Source organism: Neoarius graeffei, chromosome 22, assembly GCF_027579695.1.
Source record: "Neoarius graeffei isolate fNeoGra1 chromosome 22, fNeoGra1.pri, whole genome shotgun sequence".
Lineage (NCBI taxonomy): Eukaryota > Metazoa > Chordata > Actinopteri > Siluriformes > Ariidae > Neoarius > Neoarius graeffei.
The window spans coordinates 22965473-22983491 of NC_083590.1; the positions used below are offsets into that span (position 1 = coordinate 22965473).

Genomic DNA, 18019 nt, shown 5'->3' on the forward strand with positions numbered 1-18019 from the left:
AATTCCATAATAATCGGTATCGGCCCTGAAAAAAACATATCGGTCGATCCCTAGTAGTGCATGGGTGGTGTGTGGGTGAGTGTGTGTTCAGAGTGCATGAGTGTTGTGTGTGTTATATGTGAATATAGAAATGTAGTGCATGGATGGTGTGTGGGTGAGTGTGTTTTCAGAGTGCATGAGTGGTATGTGTGTTCAGAGTGCACGAGTGTTGTGTATACCAGTGAGTGTGTTACATGCAAATATAGAAACGTAGTGCATCGTGCATGAGTGGTGTGTGTGTGTGTGTGTGTGTAAGAGAGGGTGTGTGTTGAGTGCATGAGTTGTATCTTATAGTGAGTGAGAGAAAGACAGTGTGTGTTAAGAGAGTGAAGTATGTGTTCATATATGAGTGAGAGAGAGTGTTAAGACAGTGCATAAGTGTTACATTTAAATATAAAAATTTAGTGCATGAGTTGTGTCTGTGTTGAGAGTGTATGAATGTTACATGTAAATATAGAAATGTAGTGCACAAATTGTGTGTGTGAGTGTGTGAGAGTGAGATAGACAGTGTGTTAAGAGAGTGCATAAGTGTTGTGTATGAGTGAGTGTGTTACATGTAAATATAGAAATGTGGTGCATGAGAGAAGTAGGGGGAGAGTGTGTTTTGAGAGAATGCATGAGTGTTGTGTATGTATGAGTGTGACAATTATTAATCAATGTGTACTCCCACCAGTAACGCACAACATCTCTATATTTTCATGTAACAGACAAACATTAAAAGTTGTATTCTGCGGTTAGGGTGAGCAAAGTGATTCACAGACAGCTAACTTGCCGACGTAATTTTCTCTTTTGAGTCGTACAATCGAAAACCACCGACGTTTTACTTTCTATCTAATATCTATCTGTGTGCACACAGCACAAATCCCACTGTAGCCGGTTGCATTTACATGTAAACAAAGGTTTCAGTCACTGAAAACGGATACTTTCGAAAACCCCGGGCAAAGTGGAGATTTCTGGAAACTCGGGAGATTTCTGGAAACTCTGAATTGTCTGAGGACAGAATTGTAACTGTATGTCTACAAAGTGAGAACTTGAAGTGAGTATAAGAGATGAATAACTTACATCCCAAATTAATCGCACGTTCACATAGTTCGTAGGTTGTTGTGTTGTCGGACTAGAGCATGACTATCTAATACCACCTGCTGCTTGAACATGCGAAATGTTTATGTGCTACGGTAATATGCATCCCCGCAGAAACCAAATAGGAGGAACAAAAATCCAGCGGGCGGAACTAACATTTCGTGGGACATATCGGTTTTATAAATTTTGTTGTCCGGTCTAGGGAGGCCAGGGCGGGGCCAAGGCGTGCCCTGGGGTGGCCACGCCCCCCCCCCCCCCCCGCCACCCCTTAGCTCCGCCCCTGCACTCATCAAAACTCACTCACTAGAGGGCGTGGTCATAAACTGATTTTTTTTCAGAATTGGGGTCAGAGGTCACCTACAAGAACATTTCTGCAGAAAGTGCTGAGTCATTGCAGTGACAGAAATAAATGTTTTTCATGTCAAAATGTAAATATTCAACACTGATATTTCTCTTCTAGTTTTTTACACAATGGGTTATAAAAAATAATTACAATTAAATAGTTTGAAGGGAGAGCTATAGTTTTGATACGTTTTTTCTTAGCTATGTTACAAGTGGATGCTAGCATGAGCAAAACAGCTCAGTTGGGGTTAGTTGTCACATTCTCTTCACGGTTGGTTGTTACGTGAGACAAATCATGAGGAAAATCAAGAGAAGGAAAGCACAGGAGACAGTCATCCTCAGATGAATATGAGGTTTTCTGCTTGGTGTGTGTGGAGCCCTTTTCTAACAGCTGCCCCAAGGAGACATGGCTACAGTGCAAGAAGTGGGCTCACGAGGACTGCACACCTGGACTGCCAGTATATATCTGTCAGAAATGTGACTCTGACTGTGATGCTGAATAAATGACCTAATGATTGACTTAATGGAGTTTGACATTATTGTTCTTGGGTATTATTTCTCTAATAAATTACTGATAAAATTGTTCTTTGTTCTGCTTTCCAGTTTACGTTTCCTCAATCTAGGATTTTGTTAGGTTGTTTATTTCAATGAAATAAACATTTTAAAATTTATTTTTAATAACTTCACTTTTTAATTTTTCCCCATGAAAGTAACATTGGGACAACCGACCCCACAGTGTAATGGTTAACACAAGCGCACAAGACATATTTGACAGTACACATCTTTTAAACAGAATAAGCTGAAGGAGAGTAAGGGCATTCTATTTCTACCTGACACTGTAGGCTTCCATTACAGATCGAAAGGGACACTATTAAGGATACAGTTTTGGAGAAATACAAATAAAAGTAAAACGTGTGACTACTGACCCCGTTCTCCCCTACATGTTCCTAAGCTGGGAAATTGTTTTGTTACAGCAGCAAGTTATCAGACATGTGAAAAGAAAAGAGGCATGCTGTACAACATAAAATAGAATTTAGAGAAAAAAAAGATCCCAAGAACAAGCTGACTACAATACACAGATAAAAACGTAATGATAAAAAAAATGTGCTTTGTACATGTGAATGTGCATAAAAATTTAGCTCCTTTGGTAAAACAAAATCTTTTATTTCCTGAGTGATTCTCCGGCATGCTACGACAGACCCTTCACATTCTCTTCAGCAAATCTCATCTCATCTCATTATCTCTAGCCGCTTTATCCTGTTCTACAGGGTCGCAGGCAAGCTGGAGCCTATCCCAGCTGACTACGGGCGAAAGGCGGGGTACACCCTGGACAAGTCGCCAGGTCATCACAGGGCTGACACATAGACACAGACAACCATTCACACTCACATTCACACCTACGCTCAATTTAGAGCCACCAGTTAACCTAACCTGCATGTCTTTGGACTGTGGGGAAAACCGGAGCACCCGGAGGAAACCCACACGGACACGGGGAGAACATGCAAACTCCACACAGAAAGGCCCTCGCTGGCCATGGGGCTCGAACCCGGACCTTCTTGCTGTGAGGCGACAGCGCTAACCACTATACCACCGTGCCGCCCTCTTCAGCAAATCATTTTCAGTAAACACTTTATCAGTCATGCAGGATCAGGGGCCTCTCCCAGGAACACTGGGAGTCAGGCAGGAAAACACCCTGATGAGACCAGAATGTGTTTGATAATAGACTTTACATGTATGTTTATTATATGTATAAATAACTGCACATGTGAACGACTCTAAACTTAAGAAGCAGGGGAGAGAGAGTGTGTGTCTCCAGACAGGAGGCGAGGTGAACAGTTCAGTAATCAATACATTAAAGCTTGTTAGCAGACTATCCCAAACTAACATAGGATATTTAGGAAACATGAACAGATAGAGCTCATATTGATTTTGGCCTTTTCCGATTACATACAATTTAATTTAATCTAATTAGACATTAAATTACATTAGTTATAATTCATAGAGCCAAATTACTCAATTCTGATTGGTCAATCAAGGAGGGCTTTTTTCCTTAAAGGTGCCCTTCCACCAAAAACATTTAATACTGGCTCTTTTTGAAACACCATAGTTCACTCCGAGTTGCATATGCATGTTGCATGTGAAAATGTAATTCTACCCCCATTCCCTGTATTAGCTTATGAAAGAAAATAGTCGGAAAAACGAGCGAATCTGAAAAAGCCATACGAACTTACGTCACTTCATAAATTAGTATTCATGGCCTCGCCCACCTTGGCTTGCGACCGCCCATGGGAAGGAAGTTCGGATTTGATGCGCGAGGAGAGAGCAGAGCCAGTGTTGCCAGATTGGGCTGTTTAAGTGCATTTTGGTGGATTTGAACATATTTTGGGCTGGAAAACGTCAGCAGTATCTGGCAACACTAAGCAGAGCCCATCTGGTCAGTAGCTAACAAAGAGGACGTAACAGCAAGTCGAAAACATGTCTGAACAAGTTCGTGCCTGTGTTATTTGTGGCAGTAACACATCAATGTTGCATTTCTTGCCCAAGATGGAAGCGGTGAAGAAGAAATGGTTGGAATTTATCTTTGGAACACCACCAGCGAAGTATAATGCAGCGTTAGTACTGTGTTCTGATCATTTCAACCACAGTGACTTCAAACTTCGGTGCCTTCAGTAATCGTTTTGCTTCGAGGTTGTTTTTAATAACTGGATCTGTAGTCAAGACGATCGACCACCAGCTCACAAGCTGTAAGTAAAACATGAACTTTTTGTTCGAAGGTTTGTGTTACAAAATAGCATGTTCATATTCTCCACGTTAGCATGCAGGACATGGTCACAAGCTAGGCAGGGATGAGAGTTTTCCGCTTTTCTGAGTAAAATACGACCTTTTTATATTATGCCAAATCCATTGAGATTTTCTTTTATTAATTTCGGGGGGTTGGGGTATGTTCCTTCATGTTGTTCAAACTTTATTCACTCCAACGATGTATACACATTATTTGTAAGTCGCCATTTTTACTTACTTACGCCTACCGCCCAATTTTGGGCATAGGCCACGAACAAGTGCTCTCCAGTCATCACGATCCTGGGCGATCTTTTCCAGTTGTCCCCATGTATAGCCAGACCTCTTCACATCTGCATCTAGTTCACGGCGCCAGCTGTTTCTTGGCCTGCCCCTCTTCCTTCTCCCTTGTGGGTTCCAGAAGAGGGCCTGTCTTGCGGTCTTTGATGCAGGTTTGCGAAGGGTATAGCCAACCCACTTCCATCTTCTTTGGAGGATCTCTTCTTCTACAGGCTGTTGTCCTGTTTGGCGCCACAGCTCCAGGTTATTGATGGTATTTGGCCAGTATACTCTTAGGATCCGCCTGAGGCAGGTATTGATGAAGGCCTGGATTTTATTCATGGTGTTGGCCGTTGTCCTCCAGGTCTCTGCGCCATACAGAAGTATAGGCTTTACCAGGGAGTTAAACATCCTGATTTTGATGTTGCGTGGCAATTCCGACGATCCCCAGACATTCCTCAGCTGGTGGAAAGCTGCCCTTGCCTTTCCAATCCATACCTTTACATCAGCATCGGTCCCACCCATTTTGTCCACTACGCTTCCAAGATAGGTGAAACTCTCCACTTCTTCTATTACTTCTCTCTCTATCCTGATTGGGGTTGTGTTCTTGTTTACTTTAAGGATCTTGCTCTTCCCTTTGTGTATAATGAGGCCAAGACGTGCTGACTAAGTTGCTATGGTTGTGGTTTTCTCCTGCATTTGTTGATGGGTGTGAGAAAGAAGTACCAGGTCGTCAGCAAAGTCAAGGTCCTCCAGTTGCGACCAAGGTGTCCAATGGATGCCATTCCTCTTTTGGGCAGTTGATGTCTTCATTACCTAGTCTATCACCAACAGGAAAAGAAAGGGTGATAATAGGCATCCTTGTCTAACTCCTGTCCTTATATGAAAGGCTTCTGTGAGATGTTGGCCATGAACCACTCTGCAGGTCATTCCCTCATACGAGTTCCTGATGATGTTGGTTATCTTTTCTGGCACCCCATAGTGCCTCAGTAGTCTCCAGATAGTCTGTCTATCTACACTGTCAAATGCCTTTTCGTAATCAATAAAATTTACATACAGAGGTGAGTTCCACTCCAAGGATTGCTCCAGGATAATCCTTAATGTTGTTATTTGGTCTGTGCAGGATCTGTTCTTCCTGAATCCTGCTTGTTGTTCTCAGAAATGTGGGTCGACCATTTCTTTCATCCTGTTTAGGAGGACTCTGTTGAAGATTTTGGCTCGGGTTGAGAGCAATGTTATCCCCCTGTAGTTGGAGCAGGAGCTAAGGTCCCCCTTCTTTGGGAGCTTGATCAAGTGGCCCTCCTTCCATTCTAATGGAATATCCTCCTCCCATATATTTTGGAAAAGGGGATGGAGCATGTCCACAATGGTCACTTCGTCTGCCTTCAAAACTTCTGCAGGAATACCATCAGGTCCAGCGGACTTCCCGCTTCTCAGTTGCTTGATGGCCTTATACATTTCTTCCTTTGATGGAACATCACAAGCAATAGGGAGATCACAGCTGGCTGGCTGGATATTTATTGGGTTTGGTGGAGAAGGCCTATTCAAGAGTTCCTCAAAATGCTCTACCCATCTCCTCTTTTGTTGTTCTAGCCCTGGAATACTTTTCCCATCTCTGTCCTTCACTGGCCTCTCTGGTTGGTTAAATTTACCTGAGAGCTTTTTGATGTTGGCATACAGCTCCCTCATGTTGCCCTTTTGGGCTGCATCTTCTGCCTCAGATGCCAGGGTTTCCATGTATCTTCTCTTGTCTGCTCTTAAACCCTTCTTAACTATTCTGTTTGCTTTTGTATATTCTTCTTTGGCCTTAACTTTCCTAGCACGCGTGCGGCTGTTGTTCATATCTGCTTTCTTCCTTTTCCTCTCCTGTATGTTTTTTAACGTCTCCGCTGAGATCCATTCTTTATGTCCCTGCTTCTTGTAACCCAGCACTTCTTGGCATGTTGATGTTACTGCCTCTTTAATACTCTGCCACTTTTCATCTATCGTCTTTTCCTCAGCCTGTTGTTGTAGGATCTGGGCCTTTTTTGAGAGTGTAGTTTTAAATTGTTCTAGCCTGTCTGTTTCCTTCAGGGCAGTGGTGTTGTACCTCTGGCGCTAACTGGATTGTCCTGTCCAGTTTCGCTTCAGCTTGAGTTTTATGCGGGCGCTCAGTAGATGGTGGTCCGATGCAACGTCCGCTCCCCTTTTGACCCGTACATCTTCCAATGATTTTCTGAACCTTTTTCCAATGCAGACATGGTCAATCTGATTTTCGGTCCTGAGGTCTGGTGACACCCAGGTAGCCTTGTGTATCCGCTTGTGTTGGAAGAAGCTCCCCCCAATGACAAGGTTTGTAGTGGCACACAAGTTGGCAAATCTCTCCCCATTCTCATTCATTTCCCCCAAGCCTTCTTTTCCCATTATTCCTTCGAACCCTTGGTTGTTTTTACCGATCTTGGTGTTGAAGTCACCCATGGCGACAATGATGTTTCTTCTTGGCCGCGCCTGGATTATGGTCTGTAGCCTGTTATAGAAATCCTCTTTGATGTTCTCATCGCTCTCATTGGTTGGGGCATAACACTGGATGACATCCAAGTTGATTTTCCTGTTGGTTGTGCGGAAGTAGGCCGTGATGATACGCGGGCCATGTGCCTCCCATCCAATGAGAGCTCTTTGGGCCATCTTCGTTAACATCAGGGCCACTCCCTGGCTGTGGGGTGCATTTGCTTCCTCATGACCTGAGAACAGCAGCAGCTCCCCCGTGGCTAGTTTGTACTGGCCAGAGCCTGTCCACCTAGACTCGCAGATTCCCAGGAGATCTAGGTTGTAGCGTCTCATCTCTGCCGCCACTTGAGCTGTTTTGCCAGTTTCAAACATGGTTCTGACATTCCATGTTCCCATGTTAGTTGTAGTCCTGGTAGAGATGATGGTTGTCCGCCTAGTAGCTTCCCTAAGGCTTTCACTACTAGGCATCATTCGTTCTCCAGCGGTGGGTCCATCTTCTCCCAGAACTTTAGTGACTTTTGAGTTTCTTGTTTGCGATTCTGTAACAATTTGTTTTTTCCAGGGCGGAGTTGTTAACCCCACGCCCAACCCCCAACCTGGAGGACCAGGTGCTGCTCTTCGTCCGTCCTCTACCCTAAGCCCTGCCCGGCTTGGTTGCACCTGCCAGGGGTCTAGCCCCCGCCGGTATAGCCCTCAGGGTCATGGAGGCACACAAGCCCCCCCACCACAACAAGGTAGCAACACATCGAGAGGAAGTCGCCATTTTTAGTCTCGTTTAATCTCGTTGAATGTGATGTAAAATCTGTGTTATCTACATTGTTATTGGTCAAAACATCGATGTCGAGACCATAATAGCCAATCAAAACAGTTTTTACAAAAGGCACCCACATTCTTTTTTTTAAGTCACTCGTTCATTTTATTCGTTTTTGTTCAGTAAAAACCCAAACATTTGTTGAATTTATTTTATTTCCTCGCGTCGCACACCAATGACGTCAGCGCGCGGTATTTTTCCTTTCGCAGTTTGTTCCTTTTCTCTCGCCGTAGTAAGACACCCACATCCGCTTGTTCTGACCCACTGGAGGTAGCGTCACAGTGCTGTTAGCCAATCAGAGGTAACACGTTTACATGTCATGAATATTAATGAGTAAGAGCTGAAATCCTGTCATTCTCCTGCCACCCGCTCCTCCACCAAACTAGAACAGCCTGAAACAGGACACCCACAGCATTTTTTTCACCAAAACCGGCTCACAGGGCATTTATTCATACTAGAGACCACCACACAATTAATGAAAAAACGATGCAAGGGGACCTTTAACACGGGGCCGTATTTCTGAAATGCTATTTGCTAGTTCGTTGGAATGGGTAAAAAGCCAAACAAGTCCAAAAGCCTGATGAAACAAGAAGAAAATATTCTGTGGAAATGCGGTCCTCGTGTCGTATCATGATGAAAGACGCTTTAGAAATGGATTCAAACGTGCAAGATAGTCTTGCACCCTGATTGGGTCAGAAAACGTGAATGACAATGTTGTGAACTTGAATGGCCTCTGAAGTATGAATTTGGCCCTATATATTATAAACAAGTAAGCATATGGTTCCTCGTAAAATGAAGGAGCAATTTCACTCGTGATTTCAAAGTTTTGAAATTGCTCGAGTCACGAAAACTTCAAAATCACTCGGGAAATCAATCCTTAATTTTACTCGGCCCCATAGGATTACCTATACTAATTTGTCGTTAGATTTTCTTTTTTTTTTTTGGGGGGGGGTAAATTATCTAATTTAAATAAAAACTAGCTGTTCACAATAATCATCAAACAGTACCAAATTTTACTTAAAAAAACATAATGTAACTACATTACACATCAACCTGCTGTGTAAAATTTATTTTTAAATAAATAAATAAATAAATAAATAAATAAGAGACTTCTTAAGAAGCATTATACTTTTGTGGTGAGGAATATAGATAAGTCTTCCAAGTCCAGTGCTTTTGTTGTTAAAGATAAAATCCTTTTTTGTGACATAAAAATAAGTTGGGGCGGCACGGTGGTGTAGTGGTTAGCGCTGTCACAGCAAGAAGGTCCGGGTTCGAGCCCCGTGGCCGCCGAGGGCCTTTCTGTGTGGAGTTTGCATGTTCTCCCCGTGTCCGCGTGGGTTTCCTCCGGGTGCTCCGGTTTCCCCCACAGTCCAAAGACATGCAGGTTAGGTTAACTGATGACTCTAAATCATACCTGTCAACTTTGAGGTTTGAAAAAAAGGGATATTTCCCAGATTTTTAACTCAAAATAAGGGAAAATTTCGGAAAGTCATACCCTTCACCAAAAGTGGGTGTGTAGTTGAATGGGGGGCAATTTTCTATCTAGTATTTGTGATTTCCTGTACTCTGGTGCATGTTGGTGATAGCCAAGACCCAAACTCAATATGCTTATGGTTTATAGAGTGCATTTGCGAATAAACTATACATTTATTTTTATTTGCTTTCAGTGGTACCAGTTATTTCCCAAATTAAGGGCTAAAATGCATATGTTAAAATAAGAAAGGTCATTATATAACCGGTCAATAAATTCAATTCCATTGCAATTTATTATGGTTTTACCATAGTCATGGCCTCGGAACGATAGATAGATAGATAGATAGATAGATAGATAGATAGATAGATAGATAGATAGAGAGTAATAAAGAGATAAAGAGTAATATAAGATATTAAACCAAGAGTGATTTAAAATGGGTAAGTTTCAGATAGAAAATAAAATAGACAATGAGTAGATAAAACAGTTAATACACCAATTAGTTTACACTAGGCTATTTATGAGGTCTTAGCCAGGACATACTTAATGTAATCATGTGTAGCTTACCTTTGATTATTTGGGAGGCTTTCGTTTTCCCCATGGAAAATTTCTTTGTGATGGAAGTGTCTGGGAACATTCCAGCCACGCACTTGTTGAAATCATCAAAGAAAGAGAGGCTAATGTTTTTCTTAGCTATTAGCATCGACATCTTCACTTCAGACCTAATCAGTGTTGCCAGATACTGCTGACGTTTTCCAGCCCAAAATATGTTCAAAACCCGCCAAAAGGCATTTGAAACCGCCCAACTTGGGCGGGAAACCGCCCAATCTGGCAACACTGGACCTAATCACTTGTTCAGCCTCGCCTCCGGACGTAGTTATGTAATTACTGATGCCTGAGAGGGCGGGGGCGTGAATTCATGGCCCGACTTCCTGCTGTAAACTCCTGTCAGAGGCGTGTCATGAATTCTGGACCTACCGACTTTTTTATATTGTGAAAATATGGGATATTTTCGGGAAAATAAAAAAACGGGAAGACAGCAGGAAATAAGTCAAAATAAGGGATTTCCCGGGAAAAACGGGAGGGTTGACAGGTATGCTCTAAATTGACCGTAGGTGTGAATGTGAGTGAATGGTTGTCGGTGTCTATGTGTCAGCCCTGTGATGACCTGGCGACTTGTCCAGGGTGTACCCCGCCTTTCGCCCGTGGTCAGCTGGGATAGGCTCCAGCTTGCTTGCGACCCTGTAGAACAGGATAAAGCGACTAGAGATGAGAGGAGATGAAAAATAAGTTGAAGCTAAAACTTGATGCATGGAGGATATGTACATTTAATGCATGCATGTGGCTCAAGAAAGATAAAATAAAATGTTTATATACTTTACAAATTCAAAAGTGACAATTTTTAAAAATGCCTTTGAAGCTTCAATTGTCTTCAAACCTCAACAAAAGTACAACACTTATGAAGAAGTCTTTTTTTATTTAAAAATAAATTATCACAGTTAAACCGGTTTTTCAATCAACCAGGCGCTGGTCCGATAGTGAGGTCATCTTCAGTCGAGTTTCACCTTTTCACACACAGTCCATTAAAGTCCCATTAAACTTTAAAATCACCTGATTACGCGATGAAGGAAAACAAAAATGTTTCTCGCTAAATTCCCCAAACTCTGAGTGTTTAATAGATGAGAAACGGAAGAGAGAAACTCGGGAATATAAACACAGCGCTGAGAGAAACTCAGTAATAATATATAGATTTAGGCACTGCCTAAAAGCGGAGCTCCCATCTGTTCCTGGGTTGAAGAATTTTCTTACATCATAGCCAGTCTGTTTTGTTTTATTTCTTTACTGGCTAGCACTGGCCACTAGGCGGCGTGTGTGACTGGTAATCACTAACACTGGCCACTAGGCGTCGTGTGTGACTGGTAATCACTAACACTGGCCACTAGGCGGCGTGTATGACTGGTAATCACTAACACTGGCCACTAGGCGGCGTGTATGACTGGTAATCACTAACACTGGCCACTAGGCGGCGTGTATGACTGGTAATCACTAACACTGGCCACTAGGCGGCGTGTATGACTGGTAATCACTAACACTGGCCACTAGGCGTCGTGTGTGACTGGTAATCACTAACACTGGCCACTAGGCGGCGTGTGTGACTGGTAATCACTAACACTGGCCACTAGGCGGCGTGTATGACTGGTAATCACTAACACTGGCCACTAGGCGGCGTGTATGACTGGTAATCACTAACACTGGCCACTAGGCGGCGTGTATGACTGGTAATCACTAACACTGGCCACTAGGAAACTCGGGACTATAAACGCAGCGGGGGGAGGGAGAAACTCGGGACTATAAACGCAGCGGGGGGAGGGAGAAACTCGGGACTATAAACGCAGCGGGGGGAGGGAGAAACTCGGGACTATAAACGCAGCGGGGGGAGAAACACGGGACTATAAACGCAGCGGGGGGAGAAACACGGGACTATAAACGCAGCGGGGGGAGAAACTCGGGACTATAAACGCAGCGGGGGGAGAAACTCGGGACTATAAACGCAGCGGGGGGAGAAACTCGGGACTATAAACGCAGCGGGGGGAGAAACTCGGGACTATAAACACAGCGTCGATAAACTGCAGCTTTACAGGGAGATGATTTCAGTTCCGCTGAAGGGACGCAGTTTCACTTCTGTTTTTACACGAGTACACGAGTTTACTACATTTTATTACTACTATTGTTTAATTCTTATTTTCTTTTAATTCTTTTAATTAATTGTTTTAGAATAAAAATAAATTTATTTTATGTAATTTTATTTCTCTCTTGTTTACTGTTTTTGTTTTTACTTCTGTAAAGCACATTGAACTGCCATTGTGTATGAAATGTGCTATATCAAGGGTGGCCAACCAGTTGGAGACCAAGAGCCACATTTTTTACTGTATTACCGCAAAGAGCCACATCATACACATGGGCACACGAACATCACCCATCTCTTCCTCGCATTCATCCGACTTACACGTCATCGACAAGCCACAAACGTCACTATTCTCCGCTGAAGTAGGCGGCGGGTCTCTCAAAAAAAGTTACAGCAACATGGCGCATGACATCAATGCGAGGGACGCTTCGGGCTGTGAAGGTTCTGAATCTTCTCAATGGAAGGACGCAGAGGTTAGGGAGCTGATTTCCATTTGGGGGATGCAGCTATTCAAGCTAGATTGGATGGGTCATACCGCAACCGGGCGGTTTTACTTCCGTAAACACTGGCCGTGCTCACTCACTGCGTGTAACGTCGTCGTATCCTGCAGTGCGCATGCGGAACACTTTTAGGTCGCTTTTCGTTCATACTGAGGATCACATACAAGTCGCATATATTTGTTAATGTGAACGACCTCACAAAAAAATCGGAATTGAGCATTAAGCCTTGCAGTGTGAACGTAGCGTATCTCACGCACATGCGCATTTGACATGACCTGAAAATACCGTAACATACCCAAGCAAAGCGAAGATGCATTTGACGAAAATACCATACTGAAACCAAGCAAAGCGCACACGCACATAAAAAAAAAAAACACAAACTTTGATATGAACGTAAGAGCCGCATGACACCAGGCAAAGAGCCGCATGCGGCTCGCGAGCCGCGGGTTGGCCACCCCCGTGCTATATAAATAAACTTGCCTTGCCTTCAATCAAATACTAACACATTTCTCTTCAACAACCACTTACTTTAGTCAGCAGTCCGTGTTGGGTGACATTAATGTCGCCGTTTCTGCCTGATGTTGAAGTTTTTTTCCTTTTTCCAACAGCAACAAAATGGCGCTGAGTCTGGAAGAGAAACATTTTCACTTTGTTAAACTGATTCACTCCGAGTGATGTGTCGTTCAGGGAATGAATCGACTCTTTGAATCGGTTCTTTAGATGAATGATGAATTGAAATGTTGACTCGTTCTGGGAGACTCGAAACGTTTTATTGCTCTGAAGTTACACTACAACTCCAGTCCACTGTAATTCCCAAGAAATAGAATAAAACTGTCATTAATCTCACATCAAAGCTGAGAAGACAGAAGACGACAGCGGAGAAAGATTTCACATTTTATCCTGATTATCACATTATTTTTGCACAGCTACAATAAGATCTACCTGTATATGACAGGGAATCTGATATAATGCCTAAAGAGTGGAGGATATTATTGTTGTTTTCGAGGCATAAAAATATCCAGAGAATGGCTGATGATTTCTCTCTCTCTCTCTCTCTCTCTCTCTCTCTCTCACACACACACACACACAGCTAAAAGCAAAGCACATACAGGTATTGTTAAACAGACCTCTTCTAAATACTAAGTCAGTTTATTTCAGTAAATGTTACACACAGTTTAAGATGAAAACAGATGCTAAGTCATCGACTGTGGGTGTATATACAGAATGGATCAACAGTGGAACTTATCAAATTATGTTGATGCACAAAACCCACTCTGTGTAGCCTGGTATGCTGAATTTACAGCGTAGGGTCTGTATGATTAGTGCGCCAGGCGAGCCCAAAAGTTTGAGTGGTTTAATGAATATCTGTAGTGGTGGTGTGTTTGCCCTGACAAAGTTTATTTAACAGGTCAACAACAGTTTGTGTTCATGAAAACACCAGTAGTTGCCTTGACATAATTTAATCGTATGTTTTAATGCTACATGCAGCCTACACAGAACCAGCCAGTTCAACACACCATAACCAGCCTTAGGTATATTAGTCACAAACAAGGGTAAGTCAAAAAGTTCGAAGACAGATGTTATAATTTCAAAAAGAATTCAAAAGAATAAATTTTAAAAAAGGAATACAAAGAAGGAATTCTCCAATGGAAACATTGCTTACAGAAGTGTTTCGACTTAAATGGAGGATATGTAGAGAAATAGCTTTGTTATTTTCATAAATCAAGATTTTTTTCAATTTGTCTTAGAACTTTTTTACTTACCCTCATATAAGTATAAAATAGTTTTCTTGTTTTGTCATGCATTATTAACGTCAACATCAATTTGTTGTCCAGACACCACAAATGAGCTGCTGCAGTCAACTGAGCCTGGATGCACTGGGCAAAATGGTGTGTGTGAGAGTGAGAGAGAGGGGGGAACTTGGAAGACATATTTATATGATCATAGTCTTGTGAGATGGGATGTCATCTAGGATTTTGAATGTTGTAATATAAAAATATAGCTTAGAATATCTTTGTGGTCCTAAAGGAGAGATATTTGAGTGAGAAATGATTTTTTTTAGTAAACTGATGATAAATTTTACTCGTTATGTTTAATAGTCAATTGGCACATGCCTCAGGTTCCTGAGACATTATGGGTGTTGATAAATTAATAATAAAGAGACAGAAACTGAAGTGAACTGCTCTTTTTTAATTTATGGAGTGCAAAAATCACGAATAAAGATGTCATCATATTTGAATGTGTGTGGGTGATAATATTTCTTGTAAAGTTAGATATGAATCTCCCTTTAAAAATAAAATACAAGCCCCAGGAAAACTTGACTTTGTCCCTGGTTTTTCAATAGCTAGAAACGGCCCTGCATGGTTTTATAGCAGTGATAGTCAGATGGACCGAGTCTTCAAAACGTGTAGTTTTAGAGCGCGTGCCAAATGAAATGAATCCCTGCTTCGAGTGATGCATCTCAGGTGTGGAAGTGTTTGTTTTTTTTTTAAACTTAAAGCTTGCATATGAAAACAACTTGGCACTAATGTTTTCTTCACATCATAAGGAACAGGTGCAAATAAAAGACAACAAACAAACAGGGCAGCACGGTGGTGTAAGTGGTTAGCACGGTCTGGGTTCTGGGTTCGAGCCCAGCAGCCGGCGAGGGCCTTTCTGTGTGGAATTTGCATGTTCTCCCTGTGTCTGCGTGGGTTCCCTCTGGGTGCTCCGGTTTCCCCCACAGTCCAAAGACATGCGGTTAGGTTAATATGGGATGCCCTTGGGCTGAAGTGCCCTTGAGCGAGGCACCTAACTCCCAACTGCTCCCTGGGTGCTGTTAGCATGGCTGCCCACTGTTCTGGGTATGTGTGTGTGCTCATTGCTCACGTATGTGTGTGTGTGTGTGTGTGTTCACTGCTTCAGATGGGTTAAATGCAGAGAGGAATTTCACAAGTACGTGATGAATAAAGTTGTGCTTTCTTTCTTTCAAGAGAAAAAAAAAACATTTTAAGAGGCTAGGGCTTTTCTTGTAAACTATCCTCTTCCATTATATTTGAAAATGTAATTGCAGTTCTCATTTTTATGACCTTAAAGCAGATACGCAGAGCCATGGCCTCACTTTCGTTTATAAATGCCTTGAGACCTCAAGAATGGCACAGGAATAGTTTTAAGCGTTAACGATAAATCTATTATAGTAATTTTTACAATTAAAGTGATTTATATAGGTAACGGTCCGAGTGAATGACCTTGATTTATATAGGTAACAGTCCGAGTGAATGACCTTGACGTCCGTAACATCACCGCAGAAAGGCCATCAGTCTCATCGCCATTTCTGCTATACTAAAACACAGAGCTGACTGCAACTCCAATCCTCCATTTTGAGCTAATTTAATCGCCATGTCATGTAGATGTGTTGCTGGCCGGTACAGCAACATGACAGAAGGTGGATTTATATTGCATTCATGGCTCAAGAATGTTCAAACTGCAAAGGTTTGAATGTGTTTTGCGAGAAGTTCACAGGCACATTGGGTGGCTACAAAGTGGTCTCTCCTCTGCTCTGTACATTTTACTGAAGACTCGTACGAGACCTCTGATCTGTTGAGGAGCGTTGGCTATAAGCCCATACTGAAAGAGGGTGCAGTACCAACAATTAAAGAAAAAGTAAACTACAAGAAAAGGAAATATTTATTTTATTTATTTTTTTAAAAGGAAAGTGAGTTCAGTTGCACCAGTTCTCCCGGAGTGAGCCGAGGATTGTTGCTAAAACCCGGGACGGAATGGGACAGGACGGGACATATTGCTCGGGCAGTGACCTCCCCACAGTTGTTGCTAAAACCGGTGACATCCTGTTCCGTCATGGGTTTTAGTAATTGCCTGAGCCCAGCAGTAATGGCGGAGTACACAGTATGAAGAAAACAGTGAATGAGTGGAGCAGCCGTTTGATTTCTAAACTGGATATCGCTGCCATCTCGCCCTTACGTGGAAGAAGCGAATGAACGGATAACTGAACAAACAACTGAAAATCAGATTGTTTCAAAACAATCGGCCACAAGAACGGCCTTCAAGAAGCGAGAACACAGACGGGTTACGCTCCGACTCTCATTTGGATACAAAACAACAAAAACATGTTGTTTACCTGCATTTAGATTAATACATGTAACTTGTATTGTGTGTTGAAGTTACCGGTATGAGATTATTTAATTTGCTTCAGAATGTGATCATCTCAGTTCATCTGATTATTTAAATAGCCTTTTACGTTTTATCAGTGAAAATGCATGCATGTACATGTATGTTGCATAAGTTATAACACCCATCCTGTTTTAATGAGAGTCAACCCACAATCAGTGAAGTCAAATCAGTCTTAGTTGAGCAAGTCGGTAACAGTATTTCTTACTTTCACCATAAATTTTTATATATATGACTTTGGTCTATAGCTGTCAAAGGCCTCGGCCTTAAAACCGGTTACCGGTGACGTCACGCACTCAGGGCTGGCTGGCTCAGCAGGGCAGCTCCAATGCCAACTTTGCGGTCGATTTTAACTCTCAAATATGTATATATTTTTTATTCCCATTTATGCAGCATACAAGAGTCAAGGATGGAGATACTATCCACTCAGAAATTTTATTTAAAAATAAAGGCTCTGCGTATCTGCTTTAAGGGCTTTAGTGTAAGAAAGAAACTGAATATAAAATCCACCAAACCTGGATTTCACCTTCAAGTCCTTGCTTTTAGACACACACACACACACACACACCATAAAAAGCAAAACACATACAGGTGTTGCTTAATAGACCTCTTCTAAATACAATCAGTTTATTTCTGTAAATGTTACACACAGTTTTATAGCAGTGACGATCAGATGAACCGAGTCTTTGTGTCGAGTATTAGAGCGCATGCCAAATGAATCCCCACTTCTATCTGAGTATATATATATATATCTATTCTACAGCTATAAAACTGGATCTAAGATTAACTAAATATAATAAATCTGTATTTAAACTGCACTTCGGCCTCATTTCTTTGTCTGAAAACATTATTATTATTATTATTATTATTATTATTAAAACGGATGATGGCAAAGTCATAGTGGAGGACGAGCTTTTAAATTTCCTTGCTGTAAAAATCAAAACTTTGAGCCAGGATGAAATTGTGCTGTTGGCCACAAACACCTTTGACTCTGAGGCGATTGAAGCCTCTAATGTATGGATGTAGCTGTGAGGAAGTATGTTGCTGGATCAGTGGCTTCCAGTGGATCTCCACAATGGAGTACCATTGTGAAAAATGGCAAGCCGGTTTCAGTCCGGCCAAAAACTAAAGGTTGCTGTCCCTATAGCCATGGATGGGCACACTTCCACTTCTGCGGTGCGTAAAAGATCTGGCCCCGTGTCCATAATCGGCACTGGAACTGCGAGTACTATAAAAACTGTTAAGACTAAAATAGTGAATGTGTTTGCGACAAAATTTGCCCCAGACCTTGATGCAGAAACACTTGCGGAGTACCTTAAAAGTAAACTTAACAGAATCGTCATCTGTCAGAAAATAGACAATGCACGTAGCAGGGTTGG

The 18019-nt window shown here is 42.1% G+C and overlaps 1 protein-coding gene across 1 annotated transcript in view; it reads right to left on the bottom strand.

The window, feature by feature from the left end:
- Positions 1-18019, bottom strand: part of LOC132870778 (NLR family CARD domain-containing protein 3-like) — a 113041-nt gene that overhangs the window by 87577 nt on the left and 7445 nt on the right. The window contains exon 2 of the mRNA XM_060904634.1: positions 13002-13100. The gene's annotated coding sequence lies outside the window, so the exon portion shown is untranslated. The remainder of the gene's footprint in view (positions 1-13001; positions 13101-18019) is intronic.